The 18,406-nt window shown below is 46.6% G+C and overlaps 1 protein-coding gene across 8 annotated transcripts in view; it reads left to right on the top strand.

The window, feature by feature from the left end:
* Positions 1 to 18,406, top strand: part of DIP2C (disco interacting protein 2 homolog C) — a 1,002,241-nt gene that overhangs the window by 646,433 nt on the left and 337,402 nt on the right. The gene's annotated exons all lie outside the window — the stretch shown is intronic.

Genomic DNA, 18,406 nt, shown 5'->3' with positions numbered 1-18,406 from the left:
TGACCCATTTGCAGAGGAGCCGGAGTTGCAGGCCTGTATGCGGGTTCCTCTGTGCTCTGCCGCTGTTGGTTTGCCTGCCCATTCTTTCTTTGCACCTGCTGTGCTGTACTCCCCTGCAAGCACTGTTTGCCATTTTCTTTAACATCCCGCTGTACTCTCCTTGTCTTTGTATGCGCGGTTCCTGCGCGGTCCTGTGCTTTTCCCCTACGAGCACTCTTCTGTCCATTACCTTTGTAGTTATTCAGCAGTAAGCACTCTTGCCCATTTTCTCTTTGAGCCTCCTGTCACAATCTTTTCCTATTAACCCTGTCTTATCCATTATACGTGTTATGTACTCTCCTCGTCTTAAAACTTTATTTTCTATTCCCTCCCCTTTCACTCTCATGTACTTTCATTTTGTTACTGCTCTCCCTTGTTTTCCTGTCTTTTTCCTGTGCGAGCAATCTGAACACACCTCCTTCTAGGTACCCTCCCGTCACCTTTTTTTACTGTACTCTCCTAAGAGCACCCTCTAGTCCTCTCTCCATGTAAGGGGTGTGCTCTTCTTTTAGCTCTGCCTTGTTTATTTCCAGTAATAGCATTCTTTTGCCCATCCCTTGTGTGTATGCTCTGCAGTACATTCTTCGTGCAGTCTCTGTTTCATTTCATCTGAGGATTCTGCAGTACTGTACTCCACTGGACTTGCCATGTCCGTTCTTTTATTGAGCTGTCCTCTGTTCCACTTCTACGAGCCCACTTATGCCATGTTTTCACCTGTATGATTTGTTGCCTCAATTTTAACACTAATGGTCTTCTGTCCGTTCTTCAAACGAGCAGTCAGTCTACTGTGGAAATTCTTCAGTGCTTTTTTGTACATTTCTTGTTTGAGAACTTTTCTCTAAGATGAGACTGCAACTGTTACCTTCCGAGCATCCCTGAACACGTTTTAATTGCTGGATCTCGTATGCAGGGTGCTGCGGGGTGCAAGAGTGTTTAGAGACGGACGAGGAGTGCATTAGGTCTGGTGTCCCTAAACATTTGAACTCCTTTCTGAAACTTAAGTGGGGTTGTTCCAACTGCAACATTGCCCTTAGCTTGGCCCGTGCATTTGCATATAGGTTAGATTTCTGAACCATTTCGGTCGAATGAAACTGGTTATGTTTTGAATTACTTCCGGATGAATGAATCTGTTGTATACTGCCTACTCGTAATCGCACTATTCTGATGGGTTTACGATGCTGCTTAGAGTGTTCATGTGCTACCCACGCGTATGGTCCAGCAGCAAACGGGAAGTCTCAAAGCTTGCTCTCAGTTCTGCTCACATTGCTGATAATATTTCAAGTCAGTGTAATTTTAAGATAGTCCAGGCAGAGTAGCTGTTGCACTTACAAGTACCTAGTGCTTTAAGGTCAGTATGAGAATGTTCGTACCTAAAAGGCCGAACTTGGAGGTGTGCACACCTAACATAACAACTGTATTCATCTTTTGGCTAAGATATGCTGCAATAAAAAAATGAAAGTTTGTGTGCTTGAGGGGTTCAAGGTGTACATAATATTACTCAAGTTCCTCCCAAGGTGTCTCTTTAGTAAAGCTGCCTTGTCCACCCCTCTGCCATATTCAGTGTCCCTATATTTGCTATTGCTTCTCGCCGACCGTGTATGTTCTGTCTCCCGCCTTGCCTTCCCAAGCCATGTTTTACCTTTCCCTCAGCATTTCCATTGTTTCTCTGATTTCTAACCCACGTCCGCAGTTCATGTCTGATAACTGCTCTCCAATTACTGGCACACCAATGGTCCCTGACATCCCCGGATGGATCTAATGTTTTATTTTCTTTGAGGTGTGATTTCAGTCTTCATTTTTTCTTTTGCAGTGTGTATCCTATGCGTCTCCCCCTCTACTTTGCTCTCATGTCTCTGTTTTCTCCAGACCATGTTTAAAATCACTCCACGAGAGTTGATTGCACTCGTTGAAGTGAACCCCCGAAATGACTTATGGGCATTTTTGAATGATCTTATTACTTGTCACCTACGGGCTATACTAGACTAACCTCACATACCTAAAAGGCAGCGAGGAAATGTACATTTCACAAACCTTGATACATTATCATCCTGGTGTTTCATATATTTTGTCAGATTCGTATAGAAGGCTATTTCGGAGTAAGACATGGCATTTATTTCTTCCCTGACTACATTCCAACGGAGTAGATGAAGAATAAGTTACATCTGATATGAACAGTTTTTTGTCATCCTAGCAGCATAATGCTTCAGTGCTTGCAAGTGATGAATGAGTATTTGTACTCTGATAAGATCCAAAGTTAACTCCAGGTTTTGCTTTTCTGATAGAGGCTTCTTTGTATGTTCAGCTTGTATTGGTATAATCGAACAATTACAGCAGCACACTCTTCTAAACTGTAATGGATCTCAGTGGTCTCTGTAGGAGACTGAGCTCGTATCTGTGGCATAAAGTTGTTTGCCTGAGGGAGATAAATGAAATTATTCTTTGTTGAGAGGTGTGCACTAGTTAGATCCTCAAAACCTTCCTTTTAATGATCAAAGTTGTTCCTCTTTTTATGATCAAGTATCTCTTCTTACAAAGATGCACCCTAGGTCTCCAATACTTCAAATTATTCTCATTTCTCACATTTATAAAAAAATATACAATTTGACTAATGCACAATTTTAAGTAAAAATAAAAATAATGTATCCATGCCAGGGATTTTATCATGTGATGCTATTGTAAAGACCAGCACATTCTGATGGTATACTTTTAACCACAGATTTTTCACCCTGTGAACACCCAGAGGTCCCCCACTGGATCTTGACATTTTTCACAGCATTACTCCGTGCCAGCAAGTGGTGTCTTGAAGATCCGTGCCAGCTCCGTTCCACCCCAGTAGTGACATCGGAGCCACTTATATGTGCCACCCCTGTACATTGATATCAGTTTCTTCATTTCTGCACCTTCGGATACTGATCCAGAGCTTGCTCATTACAATTTACCTCACCTTTTTACAACAGTTTTCCTCTAAAATTATGTTTCCGGTGTGCAGGGGGCAGGGCCCTACTGAAAAATACAGGTTTAAAAGTCTCATCAGGGCAGCCACAAACAGATGTCTGTGACAGACCCCCATGAGGTATGTCTCTGGTGTCTAGGGTCGTTGCCTCACTCTATGACCTATGTGACTGTGCCCAGATGAACCCCAAAGCGATAAGGGACTGTGCAAGCAAACTCTGTATCTCAGAACTTAAAAGTAAGATCTGCTCCCAGTTGAGGGCATGTGCCCGCTCCCAGTCTCATGGCCATTCACTCAAAAGATCCTCTTCACATACTAAATTATCAAGTAAGTTGATATCCAAAAAGAAACACAAGAAGACAAAGCAGGATTCTTCTACGTCGCCCGCTCTCATTTTGAGAAGTTGTGGGGACATCAGTGTGCCTTTCCATGTCAGTCCCGATCACCTTTTGAGGAACAAACTAGGCAACTGGTCCCAATGCATACTGAATTCCCAGGTCCGTCAGGCGACATTGCAACATATAGCGGCTTTCAGAGAAACCATGTAGTGGATTCTTAGCCCCCTTCGTTGATCCCTCTGGCACACTTTCGGGTCCCACAGATCAGATGTAGTCACCATTTGGGTTACAGTTGATGGAGGACTCCTTGCCATCGTCCATGCCTCTTAAACCCGCTGCATGGTCTGCTTTGACTCCACATCTTTGCCGTTCTAGCTTCGACCTGGCGCCTCAAGCCACACCGGTTACTGCCATGTTGATGACACCGGAGAAAGGACCTGATTTTTTTTTCTGCTGATGTTGATGGTTCAACCTCATTCTTACTGTTACTTAGGAGTCACCTGCAACCACTTGCAATCTATTTTACTCTGATTCAGAACATAGCGTGGTCCGGTTGTTGACAATCGAGATGGCGAGTAAGGTGCATCCCATTACTACAATGATGACAACCTTCTCATGGATCTGCAAGGGACCACTGGCTTGTTCACTTACTCTCTCACTGGTTTGGGTGCCTCCCCGGGCTCTCCACGGAAGAATCATCCTCTTTTGCTGGGGTCATGTGGAGTGCAGCTGAAGTTACTGACTTACCACTACCAACTATTGAGGTCAAAACTAACATACCGACAGTGGTTCTGCGACCTGGGCAGTCCTCCTCAAAACCTCTCTTCCCTTCGAACAAGGCCTTAATGGGTACGTTAATAGGCCCTTGGGCCAACCTTGCTGTTGCCTGCCAATAAAAAGGCAAGTGGATGGAGGAGAGAAGCCTACTTCCAGGACACCCTTCCTCAATATCCTGCACCTATGAGCTTGGTGGACCAGGCATCTAAACGTAGATTAAACCTAAATATGTTTCCTGCAACTCCTCCTAATAGAGAATCTAAACGTTTGAAGCCATTTGGGGAAAGGTTGTTTTCCTCTGCGAGTCTCGTCATTCATTCAGTTAATGCTACCTGCCTACTAGGTAGCTACTCGAATGCCTTTTGAGATATGGTCGGCGAGATCGTACCTACAGTTCCTGATGAGCATTGCAAAATGCGGTGCAGATCATCTAAGATGGCCAGGACACAGCAAAATATGTCTTAGCTGGACACTAATGACTGCTTAGGTAGGGCAGTCGGAATCAATGTGGTGCTTTAGCACCACGCATTGATGACATCAACTGGCTTTTTGGGTGATATCCAAGTTTCGTTAGTGGAAATGTTCTTTGACAGCACCCAGCTCATCAAAGACAAATCAGACACAGCACTGGAGTGCTTCACAGCCCGCTCCCTTGGCTTTTATGCACCTGGGCGGCATTAGCCCCAACAATATTGCCCCTTTCAAGGCTTCAATTCACAGACACAACCAATGCCCTCAACCCCAGCAGTAGACCCCAGTCCTTCTGAGGCTGGGGTTCTAGCTGTCATGTCTTCGTACTGGACTGTCCCACCTCCCTTCCCCTCTGCTTCAGCATCCAAGCTGCTTTAGCTTGCCCTTGGTGGCAAGTGCCATCCTGTTGCAGGCATGATAAGTCAATAAGTCCAGGGGTGCCGGGGCATAAATTCTGACAAATGAGTGCTCCAAATAGTTCACGCCCTACCATTCCTCTTAGACCCGCTGCATGGCCAACCCCCATCAGAGCAGATTTCAGAAGACCATTTGTCCGTTCTGTAGCAGAAACTCTAGGCTCTTCTGGACAGAGGAACCATAGAGAGCATTCTGACACCATAAATAAGGAGTGGATGTTACTCTTGTTATTTTCCTGGAACCGAAGGAGGACGAAGGCTTTAGTCCTGTTTCAGATCTTCATCCTCACAGTCTCTTCCAGAAATGCTCCCCAAGTTCTATCTTCCCTGTATCTAGGAATCTGGATGGTAGCACTGGACCTGCAGGACTCATATTTTTATATCCCCGTCCTGCAGACCCAGAGGTGTTATCTGTGAGTCAAGGTGAGCTAAGAGCATTTTTAATTTTTATAACTTCCCTTCATTCCCACAATTGGCCCTTGCATGTTCACGAAAGTGAGGGCAGTGGTCACAGCACGCCTTCTTAGGTTTGGTATGCCACTCTTCCTCTTCTCGAATGACTGGCTGGTGGTGGCAGGCTACCACAGTTAGTCTTGAACCACCTCCAGACAATGGCTGACCTTTTACTTCTTTGGAGTTTCTTTACAAAGGCTCCCATTCATCTGAGCCATTTTAGATATCTTGCGGTTTTGATCCTTTATGTAGTTTTACGAGTCCAGGACATTTGGACTATGATCCTAATGTTTCAGTCTCAGTGAGATTGGTTCAGAGACTTCTTGGCCTTATGCATCCTGATGTGTAAACACCGCCAGATGCCTCATAGAATTTAGCAGTGGGATCTGAAGTCTCAGTGGGCTCAGCAGCAAGGGAACCTGTTTGATTCCATTCAGCTTTAGTCAGACTGCAAAAGACCTGCAGTGGAGGCTGCTGGCCTGAAGTTGGGCTGGCAGTAGATCCCTATCTCCACCTCATGCAGAGCTGCCAGTGGTAATGGATGCATCGCTGTCTCCAGCGCCATGTGGTACTGAAACAAGGTGGGTGAGGTGGGCCCTTGGGTCCTGTGCCAGCAGGCTTGGTGCCTTTGGAACTGTCTGAGCCTTAATGACATTTCTCTGGCCATGCACCACCTGGTGGGATCTTTGAACACTGGGGTGGACAAACTCAGGTGTGATGCCAAGCAAATCAAGAATGGCAGTTACACCCTGATGTGTCACACGGAGAATTCCAGCAAAGAAGATAACCCTGCCTCGATATATTTTCCACCAGTAAGAATGTGCAGTGTTAATACTCTTGAGCTCTGGAGTTCCCAAGAAGGTTCTTTCTCTGACATGCATTCTGCCTAGAATGGAGCTTGGAACGTCTGTATTCCTTTCTGCCATTACATGTCCTGCCTCGAGTTCTGAAGATCATGAACAACTGGTCCCAAGTCATCCTAGTTTTTCTCAATTGGACCGGGAGAGTATAGTACCCGGAACTTCAGAGCATAAGCATCTTCTCTGGGATCAGGCTGATGCTTCACTAGGATCTTCTGTCTCTGCAGCAGGACGTAGTCCTATACCGGGGCCTGCACATCTCCACACTTGAAGATTGAGTTGCAACAGCTGACTGCTTTTGACCTGCTGATGTCCTTTCCCCCCAAGCATCCAACTATGAGATCTGTTTACACCAGGGAGCAGGAGTAAATTTGTAGCCTGGTGTAGTTCCTACCATAAATACCCAATGGATGCAAAGTTGTTGGATATTTTGCTTTTTATGCTCTATTTAGCCCAGAAGGACTTGCCGTGTGCACTATTAAAGGTTATTTGTCAGCCCTTTTGGCTTTTTTCAGTAGCTGGACCAAACTTCTTTGCTTAAATCTCCTGTTGTGATGACTTTTCCTAAAGGCTTAGGTCATATGTTCTTTCCTAAGCCTTTTTTGATGCTGCAGTGGGACCTTAATTTGGTTCACACATTCCTTATGTGTACTCCATCTGAGCAGATGCACAGCTGTCATTTGCGTCTTCTGACTCTTAAAACAGCCTTTCTAATTGCAATAACTTCAACTCGTTGCGTGAGTGACTTGCAAGTTCTCTCCGTTGAGTCACAAAACACCATGTTTTCTGTAGCCAAACTGGTTTTGAGGAGCAGAGTGGCATTTCTGACAAAGGTTGTGACTCCCCTTTATGTCAGCCAATCCATTACTCTTCCAGCATTCTTTGCCCTACTTCACCCTTCGAAAGAAAATGAGAGACTTCATCGCTGGGACCCCAAAAAAGCCTTCAGTTTTTATACAGATCGTTCCAAGGAACATCAGGTGAATGATCTTTGTGTGGTTTTGTGGGGCAAAGGGCAGTGCAGAAAAGGACCATGCTGATGTTAATAGTCCACTTATATATTAAAATCTGCTACAGATTGGTTAGGAAGAAGCCTCAGAGTGTCTGAGGGCTCATTCAACCAGAGCCAACTCTGCTACCACTGGTTTGGCACATAGAGTATCTGTTCTGGATATCTGTCAGGCTGGGATGTGGGTGTCTATTCACACATTCACAAAGCACCACTACCGTGATAGCTAGGTGCAGCAGGAGGGACATTTTCTCATTTGGTCCTGTAGGACTTTTGGTTTGAGCCATTCCACAGACCCACCACCTCAGGAGGTACTGCTTTTACATTAATATTCAAGTTGAGGAATCTGCTGTTAGAACTAGCCGTCAGAAGAAAAGTTACTTACCATCAATAAAACTCATTCTGGTGGATACGTTTGCTATCCTCCCTATCCTCAATGCCCTTCCACTGCCATTCTGTGGAATATTCTTTTTCTATCTATTAAAAGGTCCCAATCTAGAGATCTGCACACTGTCGTATCTGTTCACTTATTGGGCTCTGTGTCTGAGGGTGTGGACAGTCAGGAAAGAAACGGACATCAGTGCGCATGGGTGATTCTTTAATGCAACTCCTGCATTGCTTCTGGGGTGGGATGAAGATGACATGGAGCCGCATGACACCACATGGTGGCACTTGGGAGCAATGCTGTGAAATAATCTCAGGATTCAGTCTGGTGCCTGTGGGTAGTCACAAGGTGAGGAATCTGCTGTTTAGATGGAGTAGTAGCCACCAGAAAGAGCTTTACTGAAGGTAAGTAACTTGTTCATTTGGAGACTTGGTCATTCTGGGACAATGTAAGAGATTTTTTGTGCCCAAAGTTGTAAAAGAGCATAGCATGTCCACCTGCTACACCAGCCTTATGTATCTATGCCTTTTCCCTGCTCGATCAATATGGTTTCCTCAAAGCTGCATTTCTAACCTACTCTCTAAATCTTGCCCTGTGCGTATCCTGAGTGCTTGCGTGGAAACTAAGCCATTCTCTTTGGCTTCTTCTTTCACTTTCCCAGTTTTACATCCAAATTCCCTTCATCTCTCCTTTTTAGCTTCTCAGATTTCTGTCGCATCAATCTCAGGTTATCCTAAACATTAGCAACCTCAATTACTTCAGCCCCATAAGCCTTAAAAAGTGCAGCCTTTGTCAAAAATGGGAATTTGGACGTGGATGTGTCTGCATTCAGCATTATCAGTGCAATATACCATCCACCCCAAAAAGCAGGTTCATTATTTATTAGCACAGTTAGTAGGGTAATTGCTATACAGTAAACAAATCCCAGGATTATTTCAAATCAATAAAAGACTGGCATGTGAGTTCAGAGAGTGGATTTTTAACAGCCTTATTTGAAAGCTGTGTTACTCAGACCTTAAAATCAATGGAAGGCTTAGATGACGAGGTAATTTGTTTTTAGTTGTGACAGAAATACGCTGTACCTGTGGCTTACATTTGTTCTGTAAACCCAGGAAGTTTAATAGTTCCAATAAAGTATCTTTCAGGCTTAATAGTGAAAGCAGTTATAGAGTGATTATTTGAAGCTGAGACTAGGCGTACCCTGGCCGTGTTGTTATGCATGTTTACGTTCTGTATGTCTGTCTGTAGGCTGAGTTTCATCGGTTTGCTTGACTGATTTTTCAAAAATGAAAGCGCTTCACTAAAAAGGAGCGTATGTGTAGTCTGCCTATCTATTTAGGCTGTGGAAAAAAAATCTCTATGCATCAGGTTCATAGAACGGTCATTCCACAGGAAACAGTCCTTTAGGGAAAAATCTTCTCTATTTTTAGAAAAACGTTTAAAACACACCTTTTCAACCAATAACTTCTCACCAGCAACTAAATCAACACTAACAGTAGCACCAAGAAAGTTCCTGTGAATGTTGTGCTAAATAAATAACCTAAAATAACCTAAACATACAAGCAAATATAACACAGATTTTAGGGGGGCAGGTAATATTATATAAAGATTCTCCAGTCCTTAACAGCGGTGCGGAAAATAACATGGATCAGAAGAACACTTGAATCAGTGCCTAATGCTGCAGTTAGATGAGGTTATCCCTTTTTTCAGTGACCACTAGTTTTTAGTAACCTAAAAGTGATAACAGTTTCTGAAAGTGACCTCTAACCACAGATTCCTTACGTGTTGTTTATTTCCTCAGGTGTCAGACTAGATCCAGTAACTTTTCAACAGTGCCTCTGCGCACCAATAGGTGGCGCTGTGCAGCTCTGCACTGACTGCGTTCCACTCCAGAAATGACACGCGGAGCCTGTAAAGGTGCTACTCCCATGCACTGATATCAGTTCCTTTCCACACCACCAGATGCAGATCCAAAGCTACCTCTTAGTTTTAAGAGACCATTCACCTCTGAAAATTGTAATCCTCTGTGCAAGAGAAATGTCAACTCCTAAAAACTATAGTGCTTAAACCTTGTAGGGACTGTTGCAAGCAAATGTCTGTGACAGAACCTCATGAGGTTTGCTTGGGGTCTAACTACAACTATACGTCCTGCAGTGACTGCACATCAATGAACTGAACCACAAAGAGAAACTCTACATCACCAAGCATTGGAAGGCTCTGTGACCAGAATGATCCAAGTCAAAAGTTTGGTCGTGGTTCTATTCCAGAGATAGAAGTCTTAGTAGTTGTCCTTATCTCAGTGAAAGTCGTCAGGTAAGTCATAGTGAAAGCACAAGAAAGCAGGAGTTGGCCTCTTCCCAATACTCAAATTCTAAGCAGGCACAAAGGTGGCATCATACATTTCGACCCTGCTCCCAAAGTCATTTGACTTCAGAGCCTTTCTGTCAACTTGTTCCAGCACAGCCTGAGTTTCCGGGGCTGTCCACCTCTCCCAAACAGATAAGAGTTCTGCGAGGCCTAGCTCTGACATTTTGTATCATTGTCCGCTTCCTCGAGCCCGCCTTTGGGCCCTAAAGAGCCAAGAGGTTCACCATGTGGAATACCACCTGCCGGCTCAACCTCTATGCCAGTCAGACTACAGACTGCCTTCGGTGCCACGATCCACACTGGTTCTCGGAACATCAATGCCAACTCCACCGCTGCCGGAAGAAGATGTGCTCATTGACCTCTCTGACTCAGTCGGCACTGAACACAGCCACCTGGAAGATGTCATCAGCCACCTCCAAACTATAGAAAACCTCCTGTTACCTTTAGGGTCCACTCTAAACATGCCGAAGTCACACTTGACTCCTTCTCAGATTCTCCCCTTCATCCGAGCCATTCTAGACCCTGTTCAGTTTCATGCCTTTTCCTCTGGAAAGGAGAGACCAGGACATTCAGGCTATGATCCCAATCTTTCATCCACTGTCCTGGATTTCAGTGAGGTCGACTCTGAGACTTCTGAGACTGATGGCCTCTGCATCATGCTAGTTAAGTGCACCCAGTGGCGCATGCGGGTTCTGCAGTGCGATCTGAAGTCTCAGTAGGCCCAAAATCAAGGGAACCTCTCTGACGAAGTTAAGAATTTGAAGGAGGCTGCAAAAGACCAACAGTGGTGGTTACTGGACTCTGATTGTGTCAGTGGCAGACCCCTCTTCTTTCCTTACCCAGAACTGACAGCGGTGACTAATGCATCACTCTTGGGTTGGGGCAGCCACCTGTGGGAAGTGGAGATCAGAGCCTTCTGGTTTCTGGTCGAGGTCTGACTCCATATCATCCTCCTGGAGAGCCTTCTGCTTGGCATTGAAAGCCTTCCTTCTAGCCTTCAAATGGAGGCTGGTGCACGTGTTGGCAACACCACAGCATTTGATATTGCAATAAGCAGGTCAGAGTGGGATCCTAGGCCCTGTACCAGAAGGCACCACGCATCTGAAAGTGGCAGGACCATCAAGGGGTTTTCCTACTGGTGAACCATCTGCTATGATCCTTGAATGTCAGATCAGATCAGAAGTGGCAGTTGCTCCCGGAGGTGGCACAAGTTCTCTTCAGCCAATGGGAAGAGCCTTGGTTTGATCTATTCACTACTGTTTAGAACATACAATGTCATCAATTTGACTCTCCCTGGAGATGCGTTACAATTGAGGTAGGACTTGGTGAGGTGGGACTCCAGTACACCTTCCCTCTGATAATAATCCTGCCTCTAGTCCCGAAGAAGACATGGAACAACCAGGCCCAAGGAACGTGGAGGCCTCGAGTTGGGCATGGAGAGTATGGTACACCTTGGCTTGAGCATCATTCGTCCGATCAGGCTGCCCCTCCGGGAGGATCTACTATCATAGCAACAACGCAGAATTCTGCACATGGGCCTTCCCAAATTTCATCTTCATGGATGTAGATTGAGCAGTGACAGCTGAACATCTCTGATCCTCCTTCGGAGGTGGTTGATGTCATCTGGGCAACCAGGCGATCCTCAACAAAAACTGTATATGCTTATCATTGTGTCAGATTTGTGGTGTGATGTGGTGTGCCACTTGTCAAATTGGCTGCCTGCAAGCCAAGTTATCTGACCTTTTGTTATTCATTTTGTCTCTTGCCCGGTAAGGCTTTTCATTGAGCACATTGGCATGCAGAGTTCCTGTTTTGGGCATCTGCCAGGTGGCTATGTGGGCATCACTCCCCACGTTTGTGAAGCACTACTTTCTGGATAGCCAGGTTCGCTAGGAGGGGTATTTTGCTCGCTCAGTCATACAGGACTTTTGGGTTTGCGTCGATTCACAGCCCCATTTCCAAATTGGTACTGCTTTATCTATTGAAAAGGTGATGAATCTGCATTTAGAAGTCTCTGTCGGAAGAATAAGGTATTTAGCTTCAGTAATTCTATTTCTGGTAGTCTCTGTATTACCCTCAGATTCTTCACCATTCTTCCCATTCTCCTCATTCGGTTGACTGGTCCCTATCCAGTAATAAAATCCCAATTTTAGGAAGCTGTACACGGGTCAAAGCCAGGGTGTTGTTCGAGCTTTGCACCTGGGGGCGCGGAGACCCTCGAAAGCAATTGACATTGGTGTACAGGAGTGGCATCTCTATAGGCTATGCACGTCATGTCCAAAGTGAAACGGAGTAGCACAATAGCACCTATTGGCACTCAGAGGTGCTGCTGAAATCTGTCTGAATCTACTCTGGTGAACTGATGTATAGTTGCTCGGTTTCCTTGCTTACTTTAATACTGTGTTAGTGGCAGTCACTTTGGACCCTAGAGTATGCTGGAGTCTTCTAATTTCAGGCTCTATTGATCCATTGTTTTCTTTCCAGACACTTTGTGGCACCACATGTGGTGCATTTTGTATTAACATTTGATCTGTTTGAGCTAAACACATTTGTAGTGAAAATCTATAAATGATGCACCAGATGGTGTTTATTATGTAGCAAGTTCCAATGAAACTATTATGATTCAGAAAACTCCACGACCGCAGAATCAAGTGATTCCCAGTCCCTTTCTTCACCATATTGGTTCACATTGATGTTAAGATTACTTGAATTTGTGTTTTCTGAGATCCATTTAATTTTTGTGCCAAATACTTAAAAGGGTTACTTAGAAATGAAACCCAAGTGGGTCATCAAAGAAAAGCACCTTTCCGCAAATCCTATTATTGGAGAATATCAGAAATGGAAGACTGGTGAAATAGAACAGGTGTTATCTGCACTGGTTTGTGTCTTTAATGATTGAACAAGTGGAAAACATATCTGACAGAGACTTCTTGCTGCAGATTCCTTACCTTTGAAATCTCCCCAGGCTTAAGACTGGATCTAGAAGATTTTTCTTGAGTACCCTCTGTGCAGCGTCGTTCGAGAAGGGACATCTGCTTCACCTATATAGGTACCACCCCTGCACGCTCACATACGTTCATTTCTACGTAAGTTCTTTTCTTTCTGTGCCAGCAACGGTGATCTGGAGAAGAGCTACCCCTCTGCCACTTTTTGACAGGCTTTTTTTGAAGCTTTGCCTATCTTTTTTGCAGGATTTTCTTCCTGGTGTGCTGAGGAAATGTCATTGAGGAAAACAGGTTTTAAACCCTGTGGCGCCTGTCACCGCGCCATGTCGGTGATGGATCCACACCTCGTATGTCTATGGTGTCTGGAGTTTAAGCATGACTCCAAGTCGTGCTCTGACTGCCAGGCCACTAGCAGCTTTAGGGACTGTTCCCTCAAAGCCATGGCCCGGCAGTCAACTTCATGTCACTCTACTCTTCTGTGGGATTGTACGACAAAACAACGACTTCAAAAACAACTACTGCCTTAACAACGAGGTCGGAACACCGACCTCGTTGCTACTACTAATGATTTTACCACGAATGCCTTAACAACGATATTTCGTTGTAAAGGCATTCCTGATAAAAGCATTAGCAATTGGCACCATTCACCCTACATCCCTCACCCCACCCCCCCAACCCCACCCCAAAACCTAAAACCCCCTGACCCCCGTCCCACTCCCCAAAAACGCCCCACCCCCCAAACCCAACCTAAAACCCCCTGACCCCCCGACCCCCCCACCCACTCCCCAAAACCTAAAACCCCCTAACCCCCCACCCACTCCCCAAAACCAAAAACTCCCCACTCCCCCAACCCCACCCCAAAACCTAAAACCCCCTGACTCCCCACCCCCTCCCCAAAACCTAAACCCACCACTTACCTTCGCCAACTCCCTTCTTTGTACCTTAACCACGCATGTTCGTTGTTCAGAACATACGTAGTTAAGGCACAAAAAACCGGAGTCGTGGTTAAAAAAAAGCGTTGTTGCGCTTAAGTTAACCACGACTTTCGTAAAAAAAAAAAAGTCATAAAAAAGGATGTTTCCCCTTCTGAGGTATCAGTCCCTATTGAGAGGAAGGACCCGGGAATATTTCAGGATTCCCAAGTCCTCTTTGTCCCATTGAATGCATAGGGACTCTCGAGTAAGAGAAACAAAAAAACACAAGAAGTCGAATCTTGCTTCTACTTCTCCTCCTCCTTCAGCCCACACGACGGAGGAACATTGGCAGTCGAGGCATGGTTCTTCAGAGCATATGCCAGGGCCAACTTCGGACCTCCCAACCTTTACGGGAGTCCCCGCTCAAGAATTTTATGATGCCATGCTCCTCATTTTTGTGCCGGCGGACCCCTGCAGAGCACCTTCTGGCACTGCGGACTTAGAGAGGGCCCATCTAATTCCACTCTGGTGGCTCTGACTCTACACCAGTGCGACCCATGAATCCAGATCGGCAGCGGTCGTGTAACTGCAACATTACCCAGTGCCGTTGGTTCCCACTGGAGGTGTCAGCCCCATTGTGATCCCCAAATCTGACATGAAGCCGCGTCAGCCGAAACACATTCCTGTGCCAACAGGACTCTTGTGTCCGAGGTTGCTGCCTGAGACTTATTCTGAAAGGCCAGGCCTCGGGGAAAAATGGGAAGGGTCACTGGACGTTTTAGAATACAAGTCAGAAAGACAGGATATGGACTGGTTTGAGGATCTAGGTGATGCCAGTGGACTGGAACGTCTCCAGATACTGGCATGTTTTCTCTTGTACAGTGGCTACAGAGGAGGGAGCTACCTGTGCTATGGTGGTGAAGAGGGTGGCTTAGGTCCTGGACCTTGAGTTGCCCTTAGTGGCAGCCAAGACCAACATCTTGATGGAGGTGCTGCAACTGGGAGCTTCACCCTCTAACCCCCTGCTCCCTTTCAACGAAGCCCTCACTGATGTCCTCCTGGGAAACTGGTCCAAGCCCAGCACAGGGGCTCCTGCAAATAGGATGAATGCCCACAGCCACTCCCCTAGTCCAGGGGACCCAAGCTTCCTCACCCAACACCCTACCCCAGAGAGCTTGGTGGTCCACACTTCTACTTCTCATGGACAGGAAATCCAAGAGGCTGGATAGCTTCAATGAGAAAATGTTTTTCCACCAGCCTTGCATTGTGGTCAGTGAACACCGCATGCTGCTATTCCCACACACTGTGGAACACGGTTGCACAAGTGGTGCCACAGGTCCTGGAGGAGGCCCAGGTCATTCTCTCCCAAGGAAGCAATGATGGGAGAGATGCATCTAAGTTTATCATAAGCTGTGGTTTGGACTCTACAGACTCGCTGAGCAGAGCAGTTACCATGATGGTGGCGCTCAGATGCCATGCTTGGCTGAGAACACCTGGCTTTTCAGGGGATGTCCTGGCTTCTCTCATGGACATGCCCTTTAATGGCAATAGTCTCTTTGGCAATGAGGCAGACTTGGTGCTGGAGCGCTTTAAGGACTCGTGGGCTACGGCCAAATCCTTGGCCTTTCAGCTGTCCTGCATCATCCCCAGTCTGCCTTTCTTTCCTTTTGTGACTACTGAAGGGGCTTTCAACCACGCCAACCCTATCCCAGCCACCGGCCCCTCAAAGCTTCCCAGCCTCTGTGTGTAAGAGGATGTGATTCTTCTCAGTTCCCATGGGTTAAGGAACCTGCGGTCTGCTCCAGCGACACCCCCCCCACCCCCCAGCATCTGAAGCCTCTAAACCTTCCTAAACTTGCCCTTCAAATCATGGGCATCCAGTTGGTGGCAGGATCTGCCATCACCTTCACCACTGGCATCCCATTACATCAGACAGGTGGGTTCTACAGATTGTTTGGAGGGGCTACTCCCTCCCCTTCGCCACCACGCTGCTCTCCATCCCTTTGTCTTATGAGCGGGTGACATGGATCATTTGTCCTTGCTCTGCAAGGAAGTCAGAGCTCTCTTGGCCAAGGAAGCCATAAAGAGGGTTCCAGTGTCAGAAGTAGGCTATGGGTGCTACTCTGCTACTTTTGGTCCCCAAGAAAGACAAGGGTGTTTGCCTTATCCTAGATCGCCGAACCCTCAACTTCTTCTCAGAAAGGAGATATTGGCTCAGGTCTGGTCTGCCCTGTACTCAGAAGTTTGGATGGTAGTGTTGGACTTGCAGGACACCTATTTGCACATCCCCCTCCTGCCTGCCTTCAGATGTTACTTCCGGTTCACGGTAGGCCACAAGCACTTTCAGTTTATCGTGCTCCCCTTTGACCTTACCAGCGGTCCTTGGGTGTTCACCAGGATGATGGCGGTGGTCACAGCTCATCTGCACAGATCAGGGGTGTCTGTGTTCTCCTATATCGACAACTGGCTGCTGAAGACTAGGTAGCCCCAGGCTGTCTCCCACCTCCAGATTTCAGCAGACCTCCTGCTTTCAACTGGTGTTCTCTATAAACGTGCCAAAGTCACACCTGACTCCCTCTCAGACATTCTCTTTCATTGGAGCTGTTCTGGACACAGTGTAGTGTTGGGCCTTTCCTCCCAAGTGGCAAGTCCAGGATATTCAGGCTATAACACCAATGTTTCAGCCTCTACGCTGGGTTTCCATGAGACGAACTGGGCCTCATGGCCCCCTGCATTCTGCTAGTAACACATGCTAGATGGCATATGTGGGCTCTGCAGTGGGACCTGAAGTTCCAGTGCCCCCAGTGCATCTGGTCTCTGGCGGAGTCCGGGCTCCACATCAATCTTTTTGAGCTCAGGGCGATCAGACTGGCATTGAAAGCATTCCTTTCCTCTCTCAAAGGGAAAGTAGTGCAGGTGTTCACCGACAACATCACCGCCATGTGGTACTGCAACAAGCAGGGCGGGGTGGGGTCGTGGACCCTTTATTTGGAGGCTTTGTGCCTCTCGACGTGGCTGGAAACTCAGGACATTTCCCTGGTGGTTCAACACCTGGCAGGCTCTCTGAACACCAGAGAGGATGAACTCAGCAGACAATCCCTGGTCGATCACGAATGGCTTCTCCATCCAGAGGGATTTCAGCAGTGGGGAGAGCCTTGATTAGATCTCTTCGTCTCTGCAGAGAATGCGCAATGTCAGCAGTTTTGCGAGTTGGAGTTTCCAAGGCAGCACTCGCTCGGTGATGCTTTTCCCCTCGAGTAGAACTCAGGCCTCCTGTATGCCTTTCTGTCTATACCACTTCTGCCCAGAGTTATCAAGATCGACCGGACCCAGGTAATTCTTGTGGCGCTGGACAGGACATGAAGGGTCTGGTATCCCAAGCTATTGAGCATGTCCATCGAACCTCCAATCAGACTGCCTCTTCCAGAGGATCCTCTGCCACAGCTGCAGGGAAGGGTTTTCAACTCAGTCTCTGCCTACTTGCATGGAGATTGACCCCAGCAGTTGACAGCTTTTGACCTTCCACCCGAAGCCTGTAATATTATCTTGGCAGCCAGGCATCCCTCCACCAAAATGGGATACACCTGTTGATGGAACAAATTAAGCTAGCCTGGCTAATGAGGAGTGATACCCCGAAACCGGTCCCAGTATGCTTGTTTCCGGTCCAGGGAGTACCTGGCCTGTCAGTTCGAGCTGGACTGTTCCCATAGGAAACAGGGTCAAGACTTAATTGCATATGGCTGGATCCAAATTGGAGTGGCATGGTAAGCAAAAGAATGATTGGTTAAACCCTTAACTGTGACTGGGGTGATTGTTAAGTAAGTTTCAGCACTCCGTCCATAATTCTTTTGTTTTGCCAATTCATCATCTTGCTACTTTTTATGCACCACCACAGCCTTCTAAGGAAGAGGAGAGACTCCACCGCCTTGACCCAAAAATAACATTGGCGTTCTTCCTTGATCATACCAAAGAGTTCCGGATGATCAACTCTTTGTGGGGTATGTGGCTGCGAAGAAAGGTCGGGCAGTGCAGAAGAGAGACATCTCTAGATGGGCCGTTCTCTGCATTAAAATGAGGTATGCATTTGCCAAAAGGCAACCCCGGGAGGGCTTTTGAGCTTGTTCTACCAGAACAACAGCTGCAACCACTGCATTGGCACCCAAAGTTCCAGTCCTAGACATTTGTCAGGCAGCAACATGGGCATCCTTGCACATGTTCAACACATACTGTTGCCTGGACAGTCAGGTCTGACAGGACAGGTGCTTTGCCTGTTTGGTCCTGCAGGACTCCCTAGTATGATCTTGATTCACAGACCCTCGTCCAGTGCTGGTATTAGCTTGGGTATTTATTCTAAGGTGAGAAATCTGCAACTAGAAGTTTCTATCAGATGAATAAGTTACTTTCTTTTGGTAACGCCTTACCTGGTAGAACATATTCTAGTTGCAGATTCCTTAACAACTCACCCATCCTCCCAATTCT

Source organism: Pleurodeles waltl, chromosome 10, assembly GCF_031143425.1.
Source record: "Pleurodeles waltl isolate 20211129_DDA chromosome 10, aPleWal1.hap1.20221129, whole genome shotgun sequence".
Taxonomy (NCBI): domain Eukaryota; kingdom Metazoa; phylum Chordata; class Amphibia; order Caudata; family Salamandridae; genus Pleurodeles; species Pleurodeles waltl.
Note: the sequence above shows the minus strand (reverse complement) of the source record. Positions and strands in the feature narration are given on the sequence as shown.